Here is a 25,072-nt window from a genome sequence, read left to right on the forward strand (position 1 = left end):
TTTTGTACCTTTCTTGCCTCGGTCGTCTTCTCGCCCCAGGTTTGTAATGTTTTCTATAAGTGCGTTTTTTTAAGCACTTGTTCAATAGCAACCGATTCATTTTAAGCCCGGAAAACGAGTAGTAAATGTGCCGTGTACATCTAAACTAGCGCAAAAGCCCTGTTAGAATGTTACATGAAGTGTAAGATTCGTAACTGGGGTGGCAGTATGAATTGAAGTAAACGTAAGCTAAGTAAGAACGATCGTTTATGCTAGTGGTCCTCTGTTTGAATCATGCCATCGGACAATTTCGGTTATGTTTATTAATAAGAGTTAACATCTTTCTGAGCGAATTTACCACCACTTTTCTGTATCGGGTATGTTTCAAACCTCTTCCGTTGGCCGATCCCGGAGGTTGTGCACAGCCACGCCAATGAAATTACGTCATTTTAAGGTTTGAGCTCAGTTATTGTTCAGCACTTTTAAAATTCAAGTCTGTGAAGATTTAAGGTACAGGCTACGAAATGTTCGCTTTAAAAAGTGCAGCAAGCTGGGCGAGCACGGAAAGGCCGGTGGGCGATCGTCGAATTGAATCATTCTGCAGCTCAAGTGAGTCTATTTTTGACACATGTGAATCATAGTAAATTTCGGAGCAGTCGGTAGCACTCGCGTCTGTTGCAGTGTATACTACAGCGTTCGCGACATGCGCATAATGTCGTTATGGTGGGCTCGAATGTTCATGCACAGCAGACACGTCTTGCACGAGAACGTTAACACGATAACGCTTCGGTGAAAGTGCTTCCTGACCAAAAGTGAAAGAACGCACTTGCGGCACTATTGAATGACGCTCTATAGTACTGACTGTTAGATGCCGCTTTCCAGCATAGTACGGCGCACGGTACCGCCTCTTCGATGATCTCGATGAAGTTTGCGCGCATATCGGTGCACAATCATGTGAAGCCTATTTCGCTGACTGAGAACATGGTGTGCTCGCCAACCTTGTGCTTGGATAGAATTCCGTTATTACGCCGTGTTTCTTGCATCATGCAAACAGTTATCGCCGAAGGACCAATGACAATTAAAGGATGCTGATTGCCTCCTCGTGCATGGTGCCTGCACAATCTGGCAAGCACTGACAGATGTGGTTTAGCTGCATCTTTCTCTATACAGCTGGCTCGGATAACTTCTGTGGTAGTTCTATCAAGTCCTTGTGTCTTCTATATAGAGAAGAAAATAAATTCTGGAATTTTACATGCGAAAACCACAATCTCATTATGGGGCATGCGGTGGACTCCGGAATAATACAGATCGCCTGGCGTTCTCCGGGCACCCAATGCGCGGTACATAGGCGTATTTGCATTACGCCCCCATCGAAATGCGGCTAGGATGTGATCCCGTGACTTTGGGGCCTAGCAGCGCCGTGCCAAGGCCGCTAAGCAATCACAGCGGGGTTTCTTCTATTTTGCCATTCCTCGCGTTCCGGAAACTGATCAGTACCGAAGCGACGTTGTGACAGAGACAGACGACTTCATTCGGATCTCTTCTGCGTGACACATTTGTTAGTCTACAGGTCCGGCGTTTCCTTGCCGGAGTAAGTGTGCGGCCACAAGCCGGACGCGTACGGCGGAAACGGCGTCAATGGCCTTCCATGCCACAATCTAGCAAGAGTTACATTGCTCGGGCGGCAAAACAGCGTGCGGCTGGGCAATGGGGCTGTCATATTTCCGACCAAGGCTCATTGCCTTGGGAGCGGGGGTGTGAGAGGGGCGGCGGTCACGCCTTCCTCAGACTTGACGGATGGCTGCCACCGCAGATACAGGCAGGCCAGTTATTCTCCTTCTCCCATCTTTTGCCGGCGAACCCCAAGCTGCCGTTAACCACCGGCGCCTCCGTACAGAGACGCACTGGCAACATCGTGGTTTCGAGAAGGAACTTTTCAAAGGCACTTTTGTGTATGTCTTTATTACACGTAATGCAGAGTGTTGCACAGACATAAACTTGTAAGAAATCAATCGGAATACGCACATCGTTAAAGCAAGGATCCGATTATTGTGGTTAGGCGAGCATTTTCATCGTGCGGTTAATGTGTGGCGTGAATCTGGAAAAGGCTTCTCATTAATTTTGTTTGCACGAGTGCGCGTTCAAGACAGAAGAGAACCATCTCATTAAAACATGTAAGTAGCGAAGTACAGGTAATTATTTACTTTAACCAGCTGTCTTTTAAATGACTTTGTAATTTAACGATTACTTCGTATACTCAGTAACGCTCACAGTAATTCAATTACTTTTTTCAGTAACCAATTACATGTAACTAGTTATCTTTTCAGCTTTGAGTACTTAAATTTGGCGAAACTAAATTGTTCAAATTGATGAAACGTAAAGCTGAGCTTAGTTAGCGTGGGCACGCAAGTGCGCGGCCGTGCTGTGCAGAGCGCCAGGGCAGCCGGCGTGACCGATCATCAAAGCAAGCCTGCGCATGCGCAGTGATCCCTGAAGGCATGGCCTCGTGTCGTCTACTACAGTTTTTCGCCTCGCCAAGCCTGTGTAGCTTTCGAGGAAATTCCTTTTGACCAGAACATCGCTCTCGCGGGGGGCAGCCTTGTATTTGTGCAGAGCATGTAAAAGGCAAGCTGTTTCGCCAACTTGAACCTTTAATGACCTACATAGGCGGTCGGTTAACTTTACCTTCGAGCAAAATCAAATTGATCCCTCTCGTTACCTACAGCTGTTGACGAAAGGTACCAAGCCTGTTTCTATCGAGCGAGAACAGTTTGCTTGAGTCGATGCGTTTCATTCGCTTCAGAGTGGGACCGCTGTTTACGTGCGATGCGTAAACGTAAGGATAGCTTCCAAGCTGCTACTCTGTTCTTTCAACACTGCTGCGAGCGCAGTTTGAGTCAGCGCACGAAGCCTTTGCGCACCTAAACAATGTAGCAGGCGACATGGAGAGAGGTGTTACTTCACATGCGCAGGTTTGCTTCGATGCGTGGCCGCGCTGGCTGCACCGGCGCTCCCGATAGCGCGGCCGCGCACTCGCGTGTAGACCACGCTGCGCTCATCGCAGTTCATAGGTTACTTCCTGCCCACTAGCAGCGTCCTGCAGCTACGCCTCGATCAACCTGAACATGACAGACTTGCAGATTTACACACCTCCCTTGGAAGTGAGACCTCTGAGCTCTCTTCCTATAAATTTTTATTTCTCTCTCTCCTGGAAGCGCTGTCAGGCGGCCTTCATAATGTGGGGTAAAAGATGCTGCTCAATACTTCGCTTATTGCAGTCCCTTACAATGTTACCGTGGTATGTCACCCCATCCCCATCAAACCAGTATCTCTTTGGGGTGCCAAAAAAAAAAGACCAAGTTTCTTTGCGGGCTATACCTGACCCTTCTGGGAACACAAAGAGAGAGAGAGAGAGCGCACTTTCGCGCATATTTGAAGATTCGCACCGACTCTACACATGGTCGCCAAGACCTGTCGACTTGAAGTACTGCAACAACGCTTTCATGGTTTTCTGTACCGTCGACGCACACGGCCATGGTCCAAGATCCAAGTCCAACCGGTTCATTGCTGTCCGGAGAGCTTCACGCTCGACGTCGTGCTGGGAACAGGGACCTAAGATGTGTTAAATTGTTTCTATAGTTCCACAAGAGTCTCACATGGGCTTACCCCCCCCCCCCCCCCTTCCAATACGGAATGAGTAGGCCTTTGTAAATGCCACCCCGAGCCAGAGGCGGCAAAATACTGTCGCCTCAGAGTGGGAAGCTTTTGACGGCACTTTTAGCTTTAGGGATGGATCAAGTGTACGTTGACACTTCAGGATGTTGGGAGAAGGCCAATATTTGCGTGTCATAGCTTTAGCCACGATATGAAGCTTTCTTGCAGCGTCAGTTCTGGATCAGGGCATTGGAACTGGTCGGGCTGCCAGATGGGCAGACTGGGTCGCTTCGCCAGTGAGGTTCATTACCAGCAATGCTGGTATGTCCAGGTAGCCACTGAATTATAATTTCATGCCCTTTAGCGATAGCTTAATGGTGGTCTTCTCTTATCTCATATGCCAGCTGCTCATGAGTGATGTGATAGAGGACAAAATGCAGACTCTGAAGTGCTCTTTTAGAGTCTCAAATGATGACCCATTTCTGAGGTTTCTCAGGGCGACCGACCGCGGGAGTAAGACGTACGCGCTGGAGTTGAGTAGAGACCATCCGCTGAGAAGACGTCAGGGCCCGCGTCACGGCGCCATTTAGTCATGGTGTCGTTCTGCAGGCCACTAAATGAAGTTGCTTCTCTCTCTCTCTTGCAGGAGGTATTTTACAGCAGCACGCACGGCAGCAAGCTCTGTCGCCATTAATGTTATCATGTGTGACAGTTTGAATTGGATTGTAGTTTTTGTAGCCCGAATGACAACGGCACCTAAAGAGCTGGTAGATGAGACTGGATCATCGGTATAGATCTGTATTCAGTCTCCGTATGTCTCATCTATTAATAGCAGCACCACTGTTTCACATCTATTTTTGGATGGTTAGCCTTACACTTTACACTCGCAATACTCAGGCGCACGTGAGGCTGTTGGAGACACCACAAGGGGAATGAACGCCTTGCTCCTGGTATGTATCCTGGTGGAAAACAATCTGTATTGGTCATGATAAATCGGGACACACGGTATCTGAGGGGGCAAAAATGCAAAGTGATGACCTGGGACACGAGGAAGGAGTCGATATGCGTCCTGAGACAATCGACAGCAACGTATGTTTGGACGGGATGATCTCTGACGAGGGCGATTGTTGCAGGCGTTAACGCGCAGCGACGAAGTCATAAACACGTGCGCAATGATTGGCCCTGTGAGCTCTCCAATGAGCAAACATTTGAATTGCACGTACTGGACAACACTGGAAGAATGTAGCGGACAACTGAAGCATAGAGCGTACAGATGTGGCCCATGTTTTCCTGCAATGAATCTCACTACCTGGGCAATCGACGACTTTTTTCTTCTTGCGGTACGTGTAAAGAGGGTTCGAGGAAAAATTTCGGCTGATTATTACACCCAAGAATCGATGTGTCTTTCCATAGGTGACAGTGTGTGCAATTATAGAGACTGAATATGGCGTCATAGATTTACGTGTGAATGCGATCAATGCACATTTCTCGGTCAGTACAGTCAATCCTTCTGTTTGAAGGTATGTTGATGCGAAGGTCTGGGACTTCCTCCCTGAGGCACGTGGCAGTACGTGTAATGTTCATCTGTGGGGCCATGTTCTGTTTGCACAAAAGACGACGGGCGAGTTATGTAGTCGGATAACCAACGAAGCATGTGGCGGCCGATTCTAATAGTCTCCAACGAATTGATGATGGCGTCATGCGCAACGCTGTCATACGCGCCTTTCACGTCGAGAAAGAGCGCAACTGATATGCGCCTACGGCTTTTCTCCCGTTGCGTGTGTGTGTGTGTGTGTGTGTGTGTGTGTGTGTGTGTGTGTGTGTGTGTGTGTGTGTGTGTGTGTGTGTGTGTGTGTGTGTGTGTGTGTGTGTGTGTGTGGCAAAATCAGAAATAGCGGCGAATATCCAAAATCAACTTTGAACTGCGCGCCACGGTCGCGTTCAGTGGGCGGATCGTTGTAAGCACGCCCCGCTTCGCCGTAGCCTTCGCAGTGCATGTCTTTGAAGGAGGAGCGGAAACGCAGCGAACGTTATGTTTGATTGTCAATAACTTCGCTTCCGCTGAACGCATTGAAAAACTTCTTTCGGCAAAATATTTCTGAAATAACGTAATTTAACTTTGAATGCATTTCTCGACTTCGATAAAGAGTGGTTAAGGGCCTCTTTAAAATTTGCCGCCCATATCAAACGACCATAGAGCTTTTTTTTAAGAACCTACCGCGCCTTTTATTCTCCGATAGTACAGGCGGGGACGAAATCGTACGGGATCTGCGATAGCATGCTAAACTGCATTCTTGCGCCCTTCAAGGGAGAAAGCGCCAGCTGCAGAGACATAGCATTGCGTATCCGCGTGCTTTCGTGCCCGTTTCCCTGCCCATACGCTCACTTTTTGCCAGCCTGCTGCAGGAATCGCGAGGATGGCAGAGGATCGCGCTAGTAGAGTGCTGTCCTATTCGGCTGGCAGAGTGTCCAGTGCATTGTAACAGGTAAAAATGGCCGAAACAGAAACCGATCGCTTAGCGTAATCTTCTGCAATCATCCCGATTCCGACACCAGGCTTGCAGAAAGCTGGCCTATGGGACGGCGCACGAGCACGAAAGGACAAGCATGTGCAAAGCCGTGTCTCGACAGAAGGCCCATTCATCGTTGAAGGGCGCAAAACTGCAGTCTCGCACGCGCTCTCCGATGCCGTAGTATTCTATACCCGCGTAGGGCACATTCTGGACCAAACTGGCACGGAGAAACACCGTATTTTCACATGCAGCGTGCAAAACCGTAAGATTGAAACAAAGAAGAAGCACTGATGCGAAAAATTGCTACAACCAACCGAAATTTCGCGGCACGACGAAATACGAAGCACTCGACGGCGCTGAAGCGGGCACTCCGGCGCGGTGTCCAACTATACATGTAATTCAGGGCGCTGGCGGCAGCTGGGCGCAAGTAGGCTATGCGGGACGCAGTAGTGAAGAGGCTGCGGATTAATTTCGACCTTCTGGGATTGCATAACGAGCACGGTGCACGAGCGCTTTTAGCAGCCGGCACCGTCGGAATGCGGCGCCGCGGCTGAAACCGCGACCTCGGGTTCAATATGAGTGTGAGGCGAAGGGAAGGGGGACAGTTATCATCTTTGCCAACGGCTCCGCCCCTTTGCCAGACTGAACGTCGCACGCAAGGGCCGCGTCACATCAGGGAGGAGCTTTGCGCCGACCCGCTTGCATGCGTAATCATGCGAACGACAATTAAAATAAGGAGTCGGATATCTCGGAGCACAGACACGCTAGAAGAATTCTTGCAATTGATACTGGGTAGAAACACGACTGCCTCTACCTTTTCAATACAAACGTAACCACTTACTGCAGTCAACAAAACGTTAATTATTCAAGTTTAGCTAATTGGGCTGCTGACTGCGGTAATTATCCTCTCACTTTGTTGCCCCCCCCCCCCCCTGGCCACATAACTTATTTGCACAGCTGGTGTTCGCGTGCCTCCCAGTGCCTAATTTTAAGAAAACCATAAAGCTTAATTTTGAACACCCTGTACAATTTATTAGAAAGGCAGAGAAGTCGGCCTGAGGTAGCATGCTCTGGCCTGCTACTCTGCTCAGGGGAAAAGGAAAGGGGACAAGAGAGAGAGAGGAAAGGGGAAAGGCAGGGAGTTTAACCAGGGGGGAAGATCCGGTTTGCTACCCTACGCTAGGGAAAGAGGGGAGGGGGAGGTAAAGTGATAACAAAGTAGAGATAAAGAAAGAAAGGAGCACAGACATACAATCACAGTTGGTCACTGTCGCCGCACACTGTGTCGGAGTTGAGGGACGGACTTCGGGATGAAAAACAAAACTTGGGAGGGTTTATTTTACATTATATACAGAGAGGTGAGAGTCAAGTAACAGTCGTACAGTCATTACGGGCCGGCAGCAACTCGGACGCTGCGGCCCGCGGCAAGAAGTTCGAGAGAGGTGAATCAGGGAATGCTCTCCAAATCTCTCTAGAATGCTTCTTTTTAAACACTTCGAAGACTGGAAGTCGCGTCATGTTCGGCCAATGGGAGAGCCCGCTCCGATGACGCCACCTTCGGCCAATGGTAGGCACCCGTGCGGTGATGTCACACCCGGCGGCTCCCCGCGGTCTTGCCTTGCTGTGGTGCAATGCTCTCTTCAAAGGCGGCGAAGGGGGGACGATTGGGCTCCATTGTCCGAGGGCCCCCTGCTCCCGGTGGTACGGCCCCGCTGTGGTGGCAAATGCCCTCTTCAAAGGCGACCGGTGCGACGCTGCCAGGCCTTCCCGGTACATCACAGCCGTTTGGCTTCGGGACTCACGTTACCTGGAACAGTGCCGGGCTATCCCTTCGCTTTTCTGGAAGAGTCAAGCAGTGAATAGCTACCGGCGGCGAACGAAGTGGGGGCCTTCAACTTGTTTGCACGTGCGCTTCTCGGGAATGTGCTTTCCGTGTTTCTGCATTCCTTACTTAGCAGTGGCGCGATTGGATGTGGCCTGGGGAACTCGAAGTAGGCTCAGGAAACAGCCCCATATCTAACAGCTCGTCCTCGCCCCGGATGTTCTGAATGGCCGGTGAACTCAATTCGCTGGCCATGAGGAACGCTGAAAGAACCTGCAGGGTACTGGTGTCGAGCCTCCTTTGACGAACTTCGGGATCCTGGGCCCTGGAGAACAGACGTCAAACAAACAAAACAACACAGCGCTGCACCACGTGCAAGCGCAGGCTCTTCACCCCTGACTCGCCAGCCTATTACTGAGTCAAAATGAACCCTGATCTTTTATTTCCCCAATTTTGACTAAACAGTTCCAACCACCCTTCCAAACAGCTATCCATTTCTCCCCGAATGCCGACAAGACCAGAGTACTATTGTTGTTGCAAAACAAAGGGTCGTCGACGTTGCAAACAACAAATGAAAACAGCCGAACATAACTTAAGTGGCCTAACTACACGAACAGCATGTTTCCAATCTATCGCAGTGGCGTACTTATCGCACGTATTGGTGCCACTGAACAATCTGGTCAACCTCACAAGTACTTAATCACAAGCGCACTAGCCTTGTGGTCACTAAACAGAACGCGTACTTGCGTTGTAGGCAAACTTTTCATTTACGCTTACTCACTTTTCTTCCTTTAGTCCCTCTAGGACACGTGACTTAAACGAACAATTAAACTCGCGGGACTTACACACTCCGCAGAACTCTTAAAATGATGCGTCTTCTACAAACTCTTTCCACGCACGCTCACTAAAGAAGTCAGAATACGGCTGCCCTCAACACACACGAGCAACCCAGTCATAAATCTGCTTCCTTCCGTCCACACAGGACACGCGCTAATGGAACTAAGAACGCTTCTCAGTGCAAATCATGCACTCACTGAAAATCTACGCGCTTAACCTTAGAAAATTCAAAAACCCTTAAAAGGAAAGAAGGTTAAATAGCACACAGGCGCGTTACGATAGGCCTCTCAACGATAACCTTGACCTACAGGTTACTCACACACACACAAAAAGAAAGCCTATCTACTTATTAATGAACATCTCGCGAGACTACAGGTTTACATAAAACGCATCTTTCAAATCTCGGAGCTCCTCAAACGAAAACACAAACAAAGCTCAAACCTTACACATTGAAAGAAATCCTCGTCTCCATTCGCGAAAGCTTTCCGATGCTCAAAAATAAAACAAAACAGAATGTGTTACTTCTATGGAAGCTCTCTTTGACTCCCGTTCCAAATGCTTACGTCTGACTCATACTTTGAGTCGTACTCGAGGTGGTCGCGGTTTGAAAGCTACTCTGGCTGCGGAGGAACAACAAAAGGGCTGACTCACTATCAGCTCCCCCAAGACGTTACTGTTTAATGCCAATTTGCGTACTGACGCCCCGCTTTCATCATGACCTCGATTGACCGCGTCGCTACTCCTCACCTGGTCTCGTCTTGCCACCTTGCGCTTCTTGTACTGCACGCTGAGCTTTGAAAAGAACGACGAGGAGATTAACTGCCCCGTGCCCTTTGTCCGCGTCCGTGCAGAACATGTTTCGCGGTCCCCCTTTGACCGGTGGCTCGAACGTTTTGGATGCGTCAACATCGTCCGTGACGACCGCACCTTATCCCTCGCGCCCAGCCCATTTGGGTTTCTTGCCATCTTTGGCGGCGCTACATTAGTTACCGACTTTCGGTCTTTACCGCGCTTCTTTTTACGGCGCTTTCTCTTTGCACTCGCTTTCATGTCGCCTTCTCGTGCCTCGTACTGGCCGGTACACATTTCGTCGGCCCGGATCGGTCTCTTACCCGCACAGTCTGAGTGATTTACATTTAAATCTACTCTCACTTTGCCTCGGCTGGCGGACAGGCCAACCGACACTGGAACAATGCAGCAGGCTTTACTCGAGTTAGGCAACTCGCACTCTTGCGAACTGCCCTCTACTACACTGCCCAGCTCACGCTGTGCATCGACACACAGTCCGTCGGTATCGATCGCTGTCTCACGCGCACAGTCCGAATGATTAATAACTGAACCATCCCTATCTAGGCTATCTAGACTGGCGGAGAGCCGCACCAATCCCTGAACAATGCAGTTGTTCTCTCGTGGACTACGGAGCTCGCCATCCCGAGAACTACTCTCAACTGCATCGTCCAGTTCGCACCTCACTTCTGCACGCATATCTGACCTGACATGGGTGCTCACGTCTGTCGGGTCAACAGTACCCTTTTCTTCGCTGGCAGCTTCGCTAACATTACAAGCGACGCACACGCGCGGTAACTCTGCCAATTTGTTCGCAGCTGGCCTAGCTGTCTCAACAGTCATCTGTTGGCACAGCACCTCGTCGCTCTCCCTGCGGCCTTTAACGGCCTCTGTTGCCACTAAGGCATCGTTAGCAGCTAGCTTTTTCCCTTCACTTATGAATCTGCAGCCAATCTCACAGGCACTACTCTTCTCGTCGGCTTTTGGCGAAAATCCGCTCGATGCTGCCTCATTCTTTCGCTCTGTACTACCTACAAAACTCTCAGACAGCCGTTGTCTCTGTGCCATTAACTGATCACAATACTCTATCTCTTTGATCAGTACTGCCTTCTCTCTCTCATACTTTTGCTCACGCTCACGCTTACGTTCCTGATACTCACGTTCGCGTTCCTTCTCATGTTCGTGACGCTCACACTTAAGAGTAAGTTCTTGAAGCTCACGCTTCCGTTCATTCTTGCGTTCTTCACGCTTACGCTCACTCTTACGTTCACGACGCTCACGCACACGTTCACGACGCTCACGCTCCCGTGGTTCCTGTATCACTTCCCAAGCAAGCTCAATGCTTTTATCATCATTGCCACTATCTTCAATCGCCTTTATGATAGCTGGCGTTTTCATCCGTTCGTCCGCCTCAACTCCCAAATCGTCGCACACCAACAAGTCTAACCTCGTCAACCTTCTAAGATCCATGGCAGCTGCCCCGACAGGTGGTTAGAACTGTTTTCCTTAATTAATTTGTGTAAATACACAATGCATCAAATTCCCGATTCCCAGAACTATCAAAATGAACACACAACATTTGAGTCTGGCGAATCAAAAGGAAAAAAACCACGCGCTCACTTACGGTTGCAGCACCCTGCCATCCGGTTCATTTGTCCGCTGTTCCCGGTTTCTCCGGACTCCCTGGGTCGAAGGCTTGCTCTTCTTCGCTACTCCCAGTTTCTTCGGACCTCTTTCGACGAAGGCTCTCTCTTCTTCGCTCTTCCCGGTTCCTTAGGATCTCTCTCGACGAAGGTTGATCCGTAGCGCTGCCACCATCTGTTGCATTCGGAGGCGATCTCACCGCTGCCAACCAGTTGTCGGAGTTGAGGGACGGACTTCGGGATGAAAAACAAAACTTGGGAGGGTTTATTTTACATTATATACAGAGAGGTGAGAGTCAGTAACAGTCGTACAGTCATTACGGGCCGGCAGCAACTCGGACGCTGCGGCCCGCGGCAAGAAGTTCGAGAGAGGTGAATCAGGGAATGCTCTCCGAATCTCTCTAGAATGCTTCTTTTTAAACCCTTCGAAGACTGGAAGTCGCGTCATGTTCGGCCAATGGGAGAGCCCGCTCCGATGACGCCACCTTCGGCCAATGGTAGGCACCCGTGCGGTGATGTCACACCCGGCGGCTCCCCGCGGTCTTGCCTTGCTGTGGCGCAATGCTCTCTTCAAAGGCGGCGAAGGGGGGACGATTGGGCTCCATTGTCCGAGGGCCCCCTGCTCCCGGTGGTACGGCCCCGCTGTGGTGGCAAATGCCCTCTTCAAAGGCGACCGGTGCGACGCTGCCAGGCCTTCCCGGTACATCACAGCCGTTTGGCTTTGGGACTCACGTTACCTGGAACAGTGCCGGGCTATCCCTTCGCTTTTCTGGAAGAGTCAAGCAGTGAATAGCTACCGGCGGCGAACGAAGTGGGGGCCTTCAACTTGTTTGCACGTGCGCTTCTCGGGAATGTGCTTTCCGTGTTTCTGCATTCCTTACTTAGCAGTGGCGCGATTGGATGTGGTCTGGGGAACTCGAAGTAGGCTCAGGAAACAGCCCTATATCTAACAACTGTCACTGCACAGCAAAGTAACACTTGCAGCACTATGAACATCTGTTCATGGTACAGCCGCTTGTCCAATTCTGTAGCCCTTAAATACTGCAACAGTGCTCTCGTCGCATTCTGCTGGGATGGCTTGTGATGGCGGCATTTTAATATAACTTCCTCTGTTAGAGGTCTTCGGTCAAAGTGCCCTATCGCGTTTGCGAGCGATCGTCTCTGTAAATTATAGCGAGGACAGTCACAGAGAAGGTGCTGAAGAGTCTCCTCGTTACCACAGTTATCACACGAGGCGTCGTCGGCCCATCCGATTTGGAAAGCAAAAGACTTGGTGAACGCCACCCCTAGCTATATTCGACAAAGCAGGGTAGATTCGCGAAGGCAGAGTCCAGCTGGAATGCAAAGGCGTAGAGAAGAGCCTAGGTTGTGCAGCCAGTTGTTTTGAAAACGTCCTGCATTCCACAAGGAGATTGTGACATCTCGGCTGAGCATTCGAAGTTTTCTTGCTGCATCTGTCCTTGATAATGGTATCGGCTCCTCTTCGTCGCCTTGAAGAGCCGACCGAGCAGCGTTATCGGCGTGTTCGTTTCCTATGACGCCGCAGTGACTTGGAAGCCACTGAAATGTCACGTGGTGCCCTTTCTCAAAAAAAAAATTAAATTATGGGGCTTTACGTGCCAAAACCACTTTTTGATTATGAGGCACGCCGTAGTGGAGGACTCCGGAAATTTTGACCACCTGGGGTTCTTTAACGTGCACCTAAATCTAAGTACACGGGCGTTTTCGCATTTCGCCTCCGTCGAAATGTGGCCGCCGTGGCCGGGATTCGATCCCGCGACCTCGTGCTCAGCAGCGCAACACCATAGCCACTGAGCAACCATGGCGGGTTGTCCTTTCTCAGTCAAGGTATGGATTAGTTCTCTAATCTCGCATACCAGTTGTTCGTGTGGTCCACGCCGCAGGGCTGATAGCAAAGACTGCAGTGCTGCCTTCGAGTCACTGAATATTGACCATCTTCGAGGTTGTTCTTGGCTGACGAGACGAAGTGCAGCCCGAAGAGCTGCAAGTTCCGCAGCCATAGGTGTCGTTGGGTGACATGTCTTGAAACTGATGGTAGTGGCTTTCGCTGGGAAAACCACGGCTCCAGAGGAACACTGGAGAGTTGCCGATCCATCCGTATAAATATGTACGTGGTCGGCGTACCTCTCGTGCAAAAGGAGCAGAGTTAGTTGTTTAAAAGCAGGTGACGACAGCTCAGATTTTTTCCTGATTCCTGGTATGGTGAGGTGCACTGCAGGTCGAGCCAAACACCATGGAGGAATCGATGGCTTAGTTGCGGGGGTGAAGCCTGATGGAAGGCAGGTGTAATAATCGGAAATCGTGGTACAAAATGATGCCTGCGGCCTTTCTGGCGGTAGTGTTGCCAGATGGTGGGAACGGGCACGGGCAACGTGCCTAATGTGCGCTCTCAACACTTCCACCGCAATGTGTGTTTGTATGGGTTGGTCCCGGGCGATTGCAATAGTCGCTACTGTCGATGTGCATTTTGGCAAAGCAATACAAACCCTGAGAGCCCGAGCTTGAATAGCCTGTAGAGCACGAAGATTTGTCTGGCAAGTGTTGGTCAGTACGGGCAAACTGTATCTCAAGAAGCCCATAAAAAGAGCCCTGTACAATTCCAATATTGCATGCACTGACATTCCCGAAGTCTTCCTGCCCAGAAACTTGAAAAGCTGGGAAATTCCTGTCAGACGCTGTTTCATGTAGGTCACGTGTGAGCTCCATGAGAGATCTCTATCAATGATTATTCCAAGAAATCTGTGAGTCTTCTCGTAAGAAATTATCTGGCCATTTATTGAGATGGCGCAGGGTACCATTGGTTTGCGAGTGAATGCCATCAGCGCACATTTGTCTGACGAAATTTCAAGACCTTGGTTGCGGAGGTATATAGCTGTCAGAGTAGCAGCTTTTTGAAGTCTTGCACGTATCTGAGGACGTGTCACACCTGAAGTCCATATACATATGTCGTCTGCGTGCATTGATATCTTGATCGCTGCTCGCAGATGATCAACGAGACCAATGAGTGTGAGGTTAAATAGGGTAGGGCTTAGTACACCGCCTTGAGGAACACCTCGGTAGGTGTAGTGTCGTGGGGTCTTATCATCGCCGGTACACACAAAGAAATATCTCATATAAAGGTAATGAGAAATCCATTGGAAAACTCGACCACCTAGGCCAATCATCTCAAGAGCATCGAGGATAGCCTCGTGAGATACGTTATCGTATGCCCCCTTGACATCCAAGAACAAAGCTGCAGATAATCTTTTGCGTGACTTATGATGCTGGACATATGTAGTGAGGTCAACAACACTGTCTACCGATGAGCGATCTCGGCGAAAACTAGCCATGCAATTTGGTAACAGGTTGTAGCGTTCCAGGTACCACTCCAAGCGGGCAAGGATCATCTTTTCCATTATCTTTCCTACACAGCTAGCCAGCGCTATTGGGCGGTATGAAGTGAGTTCAAGTGGGGACTTGCCTTGCTTCAGGAGAGGGACCAAGCGGCTTGTCTTCAATTCTTCAGGTACGATGCCATCTTGCCAAGATACGTTGTATAGGCGTAACAGTTCTCTCCGTGCGCCATCACTCAGGTTGTTCAAGGCGCGGTAGGATATTCCATCTGGTCCCGGGGATGAAGAACGCCTGCATAGAGCAAGAGCCGCTTCTACTTCCTCCATTATGAAAGAAAGATTCATGCGGCCGTCACGTGAAACAGAGATGTGACTGGGGGCTGGAAAGCCTGGACCGGTTGCTTGGCCAGCGATGCTTGCACAAAAGTCTTCGGCAACATGAGCATCCAGTCGCCTCTAGAAGAGTGCCAGCGCTTCGAATGGGAAGCATTGTTCAGGGAGGGAACGCTGACCACGTATGGTTCTCCAGATGTGGGAAAGTGGCTTTCGGGGGTCTAGTGACTGGCAAAACATTGTCCAACGTCGAGATGCCAACGTATCCATGCGACGTTGAATTTTCTTTTGTAGTCGTCTGGCTGTCCTAAGGTCTTCGACGGATTTTGTACGCCGGTAACGCCGCTCCGCACGACGATGGAGAACACGAAGTCGCTCCAACTCTATATCAAGTTCCGTGTGCTTCGACGAAACCGTGACCGTGCGCGTGGCGTCTCGTATTGCAGACTTGATTGTTTCCTCTAATCCAGAAGACAAGCCCTCCCGACAAGCATCTTCCATGGTGGAAGTAAAATTAGTCCAGTCAATTAATCGAATCGTGTTCCGTGGGAAGGACTTGGACATCCCTTTCATGACAAGGTACGTGGGAATGTGATCACTTCCGTGTGTCTCGATATCCGAAAACCATTTAACACATCTTGTGAAAGAGTTGGAGATGAAAGATAGGTCAAGACAGCTGCCATAATTCACGCCTCGTATAAACGTTGGGCTGCCGTCATTCAGGAGTGAAAGGCCGTGGTTGCAGGCGAAACTTGCAATTCTTTGCCCTTTTGCATTTGTCCTTGTGCTTCCCCATGCCATATGGTGCGCATTAAAATCTCCGATAATGACATGTGGAGCAGGACACGCCGACAAGTTGTTCCTTAATCTTTTTGGATCAAAATTACTTGAAGGCGATTTATAAACGCCTACAAGTGTAAACATGAGTTTGCCCTTTTTAATTCTTAGGCAAACATATTGATTGTTATCATGAGGCGGAATCGGCTGGCAAACATAGGTCAGTTCTCGACGAATAAAAACGATGGCTTTGCTGCATGCCTCAGTTGTTGCGGACATAACAGCTTCGTATCCCGATAATCTGACTGGTTTTGACACGTTAGGCTCACATACGACAATGATTGGGAACAAATTAGTATATATATATGCTGACGAAAGTCTGAAAGGCGTGACCTTAGTCCTCTTGCGTTCCACTGCATGATTGACGCTGCCTTGACTTCTTCTCGAAAGGATGGGTGATGGTTGGCCATGTCTCTACTCGAGAGACTCAAGCACTGGGCTTAAGGCGCCCAGTACTTTCAGTGCACTTCGAGCAGACGTTGTTCCAAGGTTCGACAGGATCACTCGAATGGCATCTATGAGGGGACGCAACATTGAAATGACTTCTCGATCTGCTTTGGGCATGTCATCAGCCGCAGGAGTAGGCTCTCGAGCGGCCTTGACAATCCGTGGTTCTGTGGGAAGTTGCTGGCTCGGAAGCGCAGGCCATTCTTCCTGAGAAAGATTGTTTTAAGCTGACTTTCTTGTGCTGTTCAGCCCCTTTTTGGCCTGATTGGTGAATGTCGGTGCTACACTGGAAGAACCCCTCTCATTTCGTGTGTCTGCCTTTTCTGAGGAGGTTCGGTGACGCCGACGCCGACGGGGGATCGTTTCAGCAGCCTCCCTGTGAGTCGAATTGTCTCGAACAATTTATTTGAGAACAGCGACCTCCTTCTTAATGCGAGGGCAGTCCCTAACGAGGCGGCATGGCAACCATTGCAGTTGCCGCACTTTAGGACAGTAGCCCGGCACGTGTCCTCTGCGTGAGGTTCAGCACACCGGGGACACAGTAACGAGTTTGGACAGACCCCCTTGACATGTCCAAGCCTAAAGCACTGATGACATTGAAGAGGCTTTTGTACGAAGGGCCGAACAGGGTGTCGGAAGTGACCGACTTTGACGTGAGATGGTAGGCAGTCTCCTTTGAAAATCACTTTGACGCAGCGCGAAGTTCCAAGGCCGCTCACACGCGTGATGACAACACCCTCACTAGCTGGTTTGACGAGAATGGGCAAGTCCGTGTTGGGAATGGCGACATCGATGTCATAAATTACATCTGCTGTGGATGTATCATCAATCGGGATATAGGAACGGACTTTGGTGCGCCCTAGCTCCGAGATTTGCTTCAATTTTTCGAGCGCACTCCCGTTCGAAACATCGATTGCGAGGACATTTGTTCGTGTATTTATCCGAATGTCCTTAATTTCATTCGGCACGACCCCTTCCAAGAAAACGGATAGTTCTTGCCTGTTTAGTAGTCGGAGGTTGCTTGAGGGTTCCACGGGTACGAACACGATGGCGTGAGGCCAGCGTTCAGGCCTTGACTTCCGAGTCGCCGTGCTCGCTTGCGTTGATGTATTCGCGTTGACAGTCCCCCTTTTGGCCCTCTTTCTGCAGACAGTGATGAAGCTATCATCCGACGAGTCATCATCCGACACGGAGTACAGCTCCGTGTCCTCGGTGTCACTGAGCACGCTTCCTCTCTTCCTCGTGAACGACGGCCTTGATGACCTCTGGCCAGGAGGGCCTCTGGAAGGCTTCACGTCCATGGCCACAAGACCGGGAGCCGAGGCACCAGGAAATTCCGAATATTTCGCCAGAAATCAGAGAACACAGATAGGAGCGTTCTACCAAGAAGGACAAAAAAGAGTGATCAAAGATGATATGAGGACAGGAAGAAGGGATGCATATATACATTAACGCAGTGGTTTCCTTAAAGCCTTGTGTCTAGTCCGGTCATCTTCAAGTATTCCAGAGCAGCCCTTGTAGATATTGTAGCTATTGTACGTTCACACATTGCAGGCAAAATAGAATTTTCAGGCAATGTTTGTCTGTAAATGCCTGCTAGCGCAGAAGCCAGCGTCTTCCGCTGTGATGCGTGGAGAGGGCAGTCGCAAAACAGATGTTGCAGAGTCTCGGGCACTTGGCAGCGTTCATAGGCGAACAATATCATTATAGGAAAGACATTGGGTCCATGGGCATCGGGAAAATTTCAACGCAGTGCTGCATGCGCAGTATCAAAGCTTCTGGGAGAATCGGGAATAAATTTGATAATGGCACTTTTCAACTCATTCTTCTTGTTCTTTTTCCTTGTTGTTCTGGAACAGCACAAGTACTTATTTCTTTCTTTCTTAGTGCTTTCATGTTCCCGTGGCTCTTGTGTCCGGGTTCGCGAGTGTTGTGCTTAGAACTTGGCACTAATGAGTGGCCTTATCTACAGCTGCCCAGAAGCATTTGTATTTTGCTAACTTTCAGAAACAATTCCTTTGAACGTGAACTTTAAAAGTGATGTCATTGTTTTTTTTTTTAATCATAGCGTCTATGAATTTCATCCTTTTCCACACAATTCATTCATTTCCACACAAAGGAAGAGGCCGCCCATTAACACCAGCATCTCCTTAAATACAGTTAATAAAAAGAAAGGCTACTGCGAACAATGTGTATACCAGGTAAATTTTTTTATCTAAGGATAATGTCGCCATGCATCGAGGTGCATTAACTTGCATTTTAAGTTATGCAAAGCGAACGCCTTTAACGTACGAACACACGAGAGTTAGATGCTTCGAAACATTTATTCACTCATATGCTCGTTTTAATGGCCTCTGCGAGAAGACCTCGTCACATGATTTAGTGACTTATGTGGCAATAAAGTACCGAAGCTATCATTCTCGGCAGAGTTGAGGTTGCACCGGAGGACAACGTGTATGGTGGTGGTGGCTGTGGTGGCTTTCGTCACGTCATTTGTACAATCGTTCCTGCAATTTCCCGAGCCACCTTTCAACTCACTGATCACACAATTTCGGAAAAGAAGCAAGGCATGTAACTTTGATAGCCGGCGTTTGTGTTATCTTCTTTAGTTCCTACTTATGTCCGTGTTCTCACGTTGAATGTAAGACTGGGCACAATGAAGTATCTGCAGTATATATAAGATATTTTTGTAGCAAGGAACAAATTACAAACCGCCGCCCTACCAAATATAGAGAGGCGGTGTGGCGTAAAGGTATCCTCATGGCGTTGAAATGCCAGTACACATTCTCGCCAGAAATGTGCACTAAGCTTATACGCGTCAAAAAGAACGCCAAGGTATTCAGGTGGTATGGTTGTCCATTCTGTACTAGCAGAGTGAGTCGGTGTACACCCCATAAATCAAAAGCAATGACCTGCGCTTTTTGGGCAGGTCATTGGGCCCTAGATCTGGGCCCTAGAAGTCATACCAAATGTTGCAGTCAATTATAGAACTTTGTCAATGCTCAGTTTGTCTGAGCGGAAAAAGGCAAGATCATTTGCGTAAGTCAATACCTTTCGGACAACGAACTCAATGTGCGCCATGTTAGATTCATGGGAATGAAAGTTGCTTTGGCCTCAGTTTACATCACACTCGGTTCAAATCAGAAGGGCATTAAGAGGTTGGTCTCCATTTCCTTAGTTGCCTATACAGTTCTACAATAACGCGTAAGCATTCTTTGGCGACTACCCCAGCAAAAGCTCTCCCTCCCGTGACGCCTTATATCTGAAAAATAAATGCATAATTGGCCAAGTTTACACATGCTATCGTTAGAGTGGTGTAATAGTAGGTGACTGGTAGCATTGAAAAAATAGTAAGGAAATTGGTTATGTCGCCGTCGCCGCGTCAAGGTCGTAACAAAAAAGGAGAATAAAGAAAGGAAAATTTAAAAAAAACTGTGGTGTGACAAGAAAAAAATTCGGTTGTGACGGCATCCGGCTTAGTTGATACGATATATCTGCAAAATAAATGCACAATTGGTCAAGTTAACACGTGCAATCATTATAATAGTGCAACAGTAGATTATTGATAGCGATGGGCAGAAAAACATAAGCCAGCTAAATAAGTAAGCGAAAGCGAAGTAGCAGCCTAGCCAAAGAATGCTTACGCATTAGTAGACAATTCTCAGAACTTCTCACTTCATTTGTTTAATATTTAGTTAGCTTTGTTTACGTCGCCGAAAAAAAAGTATTACGTAAGAAGCAGGAAGCGAGAAGCTGTTGAGTTTGATATTTCAGAGAAGGCTCTACAGCTTTCTCCCTGGACGTTTTCCGCCAAACTTAATATTTGCGAAACTGTTTAATTAATCTTAAATAATTATGCAATTGTAAGCAGAATAAAAAGTAGCGGGGCTTTTTTTATTAGTGGCTTGGGTTGCCACGCGGCATAACGTCCGTGTGCAACGAAATATAAGAATGTAGGCCCGCTTCATAGAGATACCGCAATAGTCACTTATAAAATGTGTTGTCCATAACCCATCATTCGTAGTCTTCAGCTTGATCTGTGTTCAACTTCACACCTTTAAGTACAATTTCTAGAATTGTCTTTGTCCCAGGGCACGCTCAAAGTAGATGGCGGGCATCTGCTCAGATGCAGGAGCGGAGAACTTCGGACACCGGATAATGTTTCCGTATGGTCGACCCCAAGCACAAGCGATGGCTGGTGTAAGAGAGAAGTGGTTCTTGAAGGGATAAGGAAAGGTTGACGCTGTTTTCTGCAGCCCTTGCGGAAGCACGGCTCAGCGTCAACAGGGGTGGGGGGGATAGTGGGAGCAAAGGAGATAGGAGAGTAGAGGGTTAAAGTGACGCCATGGCAGCGGCTGAGCAGTCCGGCAGGAAGGGCCCAGCGGGTCCGGTAGGAGTGGTGATCTGGTGAAAGGCCAGGGGGCGGTGATCCAGCAGGAGCCAGATGATTGGGGCAGGTCGAGTAGCCTGGAGTAGTTTGGATAGCCGTGAGGCTATCCGTCTTTGCAGAAAATCCTAGAGTCCCGCCGAGAGCCCCGACGAGTCGAGGTACTCCACGACACTTAGGAGGGCTGGTAGCTCGCTACGACCAGGGAAGAGGATGTCTTCCTGCCGTGCAGAAGGAAGTCCCAGGCGTCGGAACTCCTGCAGGAGACGGTCACGCTGCTGCAGGTAAGCAGGGCAGGCCAGGCCAGTAGGAGGTGCTCCAGGGTCTCGGGCTCCCCACAGGAGGCACAGGCTGGAGAGGCGATGAGGCCGTGCCGGTGGCGACGAGCACCCGTCCAACAGCAGCCAATCCTCAGTCGCAGAAGGAGGGAGGTCTCCCTGCGTGCGAGGCCGCGCTGTGGAAGTGGTCGCGGAGGGCGGCCCAAGGACATCCGCTTGTCCGGATGGCAGGCCAGCAGATGGCGCAGAAGCCTGTGGCTTGTGAAATCATTGGCTGTCACAGCCAGGCTGGGCGGGACCACGCAGTGGTGGGCACGCTTTGCCAGTGCATCTGCTTCCTCGTTGCCAGGTATCCCTACGTGGGCTGGAAGCCAGCGCAGGGACACTGAGCAGCCCGCCTCCTGGAGAGCCATCAGCCTTGTCGAGAGCAGGGCAACCCCGAGGATGGCCCTTTCTGGCCTCTGCAGGCTGAGAAGTGCCGCCTTGCAGTCGCAGTAGATGGTCACTGGGGTCACTGGCAGCTCCTCTGCGAGTAAGTCCACAGCCAGGTGAAGGCCTGCTACCTCTGCCGCTGTTGACGTCGCATGGTCGGGGGGCTGGGTAAGGGTCGCTCCAGCCCGAAGACTCCGGAGAGGGCCTTCCTCCACCCGAGAAAGAGTGTGGGGAAGCGAGCAGACACGCGGGGGGAGGGGGGAGGGGGGAGATCACGCTTGTCACGCTGGTGGATTGATTTTCGGGCGATGAAAACAGATCGGGGGTCAGAGAGAAGGGAAAGAGCAAAAGCTACGGGTGTCGAGAAAGTGTCCTCAGTGTCCTCGTTGTGCTCATGACCTTGTGCCTCCGCCCAGTGGATCCAACAATGTTCGCGCACGGGATTGTGAATGTTTTTGTATCTGCTCACAAATACGCAGCGTTTTTGTTACTTGTTCGAGATGCATAACTGCGCCGAGGCTGTCAGCATAGATGTGGGCTTTCGTTGATGTATAGGTAAGTTGACAAGGGCTTCTGTGGCATCGTGTATAGCCTGCAGCTAAAAAAAAATAAGGGGACTGAAAACTCTGTTGCACAGATGCGAGTGGCTGACATCTCAGGGTGCGTCGGAATTCAGAAAGCTATTTGTCCTCCTCTTGAGTGAACCGCCGTGTCCGTGTATATCCCACGGCGTACCGTAGGGACTTGCTCCATACATTAGCCAATAACAAGCATTTGGTCTAGTCCTCCTAAAGTGCTTCGAAATTTTTTTTATCCTTGGCTACAGTTAGCTGGGACACCCTCTTAAGTTTTCAGATTTTTCTTTAAAAATCGCATGTTGCAGATAACGTAGTTCTAGTCCCTGAGCTCAATCATTTATGAGGCGGACAATATTTGCAAAAGAAATCGAAACACACATTTTAGTATTTTCTTTAAATATCACTAGTTAAGTTCTGTAATTAATCACTTTATGGCACATATTGAAACTTACGAATTCTAGCTGTTGAGTTTGCAAGGCGCATCCACTTGGAATGAACTTACAGAATGACACACTTTGGAGATAGGCGCCATCAAACTTGCCGTAAAAATGCAGTGATTTCGCACTTCCTTTTCTTAAGGAAAACGCTCTTTTATGCATTGAAGCACTAAAGTAAATGGAACGTCCATGTACGAGTATTTCGTCCTACACTTTGGGAAATATCTTGAAATTGGTGTTATACTAGAGATTCATTTCAAGTGAATACGTTTTGCAAACTCACCAGTTACAATTTGTAACTTGCAGTATGTGCCGTAAAGTAATAAATTAGGACGTTAACTTGTGAATTTTTGTTAATTAGTTGTGTGTGTGTTTCGATTTCTCGTGCTAGTAATGTCCGCCTATTCGAATAATCCTGCTCAACAATTGAGCTGTCTGCCACAGGCAATCTTTAAAAATTGCGGGAAACTTAAAAATGATCAGCCCGTATATAGGCATGAATTTTCATTAAATGTGCGTTGCGAAAACGTTGCTAGGAATGGAACAAAGTGTTCCACTTCTCGGTTTATTGAGAAAAAGTTGGCTTCTTTAACATTTATTATTTAGGCACCGCCTGACATGACTGATAGAGGAATGTAACTGTTAACTGGATAAACTTCTGATTAAAGCCATCAGTACATGCGATGGTGTTAACTATTTAGGGCGTGGTAGTTTGATTGAGATCCGGAGTATTAGTTCACTTAATGTATAAAAGTCAAGTTAACGTTACAATAGAAGCTAATTGAATAGCGCGTACAATGACTTAAAGCATAACTTCTTACTGCAGAAAGTTAAATTCTGACAACTAAGACAATAGTTTTACCCCAACGGCGGAGAATCGTTGATTCAACAGGCGCCATGCTTGGAAGTACGACCGCTACTCTTTACACTGGAAGCAGATAGAAAGTGTGGAAGGGCCCTATACTAGAACTTAGCAAGGTTGTATTCTACATCGTTAAGCTGAAACTATACGTTTACATTACTTGTACACCTGACTGCGGAACTCAGGTGCAGTGATGAATATTAGGCAGCTTTAGTTCCATGATGCGATAGGACTCAACACGTTTGAAGAGCGTATGCGGCGGCGAAGACATGTCACGCAGAACCGCATTAACTTTGCCCTTGGGCTCTTCTACGAGCGGGAGACTTCGTCACCTATTTCTGACTGTACGCATAACTGGCTGCATGCACCTCGCATAAGAGCAGTGAAGGCTCATGCTTGTAACCCGCATGCTGAGGACTGCTGCATTCACAAAGCTTTTCGTTCGTAAGTGTCGTTTGCCAATGGCGAGCCCCATTCGCAAACAAGATGTCCGTCATTGCGATTTGCTGGCTTCTCCTCTTGCTAACAGTTTTGGCGTAAGTCCTTCTTTTTTTTTTTTTTTCATGCGGCCTGTTGGGGCCAAATTCACAAAACTTACTTACCAGCAATTTTTTTGCGTAGGACAATTTGAACAGCGTGGTTCATTTGCAAAGCGAAAGAAACGTCCTAAGAGATGCCTCGTTATCTCGTCTGCCACCAAAAAAAGGTGCGCTGGGGTTACTTCACGATACGAGAGCAGCGCCAACGAAATTCCACTATTTTGAGTGGAACGGAAAAGGCCGCGCAAGTTGATTCACAACGCCAATGTTGTCGCCGGAACGACGTGAATACGCGTAAGTTCCGATGGGACCACTCAAAAAGAGCTGCATGGAGGTGAGGAAACTGGGGCTTCTTGAAGGATATAAAGAGCCGTAACCAAGGCTTCAGCACCGTATTTCATGATTGCTAAAAGCAATAGGCGTTTACACGGGATAATTTTTCGCACGGTAGAATGGTATAGAAGTGTTGCAGGTATGTGAGGTGTTTGGCTCTCACGGGGATTGAGCGGCATGGCGTATTACACGGGTGTTTTTGTGCGTAAGAGCTGAAAGCGTCACGTAAGTCGACTCAAAACGACTAAATGGTTGCAGGAACGACGTGTCTGCGAGAAAACTTCAAGGCAGATCCTGACCAGTTTTATGAGCGACATCGCGCGGTGACGAAGGCACAGCTCCGGTGCAGGATGAAGCCGCAACGAAGCCTTTGGCTATGCATTTGCTGAACTGAAAAGTAACACGCGTTAAACGGTGGTATTTATTACACGGCAGAAGGCTTTTCAAGCACTTGTGTGGTGTTTCTGACGTCACGTCGGTTTTCTGCAGGGCCACTGATTCTTGTTTTTTCCACGTACAGGAAGCCACAGCGTTGATAGACTTACCGTACTGTCCTTTAAAATGTGGAGCCTCTGCCATGTAAGTTCGCATGTATTTTGAATGCGTGTGCGCTGAGAATTATTTTAGGACATTGTGTGTGCGGGGGATTTTGTTCACAAAACGTGTTTTGTGTTAAGCTTTTGACTGTAAAGTCTCAATGATTGTGTTGTTTGAAAAGGAGCTTTGAATAACGAAATTGCGGCGCAGTGGCCCAGTTTTCACAGTTATGCCTGTATATGGTTGGAGGACAACATCTTGCGTGCTTCCGCACGTCTTCAACTAATCGTAACGTCACGTAGGAAGTGCGAAATAACAGCGAATTAACCTGCACTTCTGAGTGTAACTCTCTTCTCGGATCCAAATATTTGAGCATTGCGAAATGTCATGACGATTACTTACTCGTATTGCGTGCAGAGTACCGTAAGTGAATTCAATGGCGAAAAAAAAACCTTTCCTAATCGGATTTCTATACTATTTTCCTG

This window comes from Dermacentor andersoni, chromosome 1 (genome assembly GCF_023375885.2).
Source record: "Dermacentor andersoni chromosome 1, qqDerAnde1_hic_scaffold, whole genome shotgun sequence".
Taxonomy (NCBI): domain Eukaryota; kingdom Metazoa; phylum Arthropoda; class Arachnida; order Ixodida; family Ixodidae; genus Dermacentor; species Dermacentor andersoni.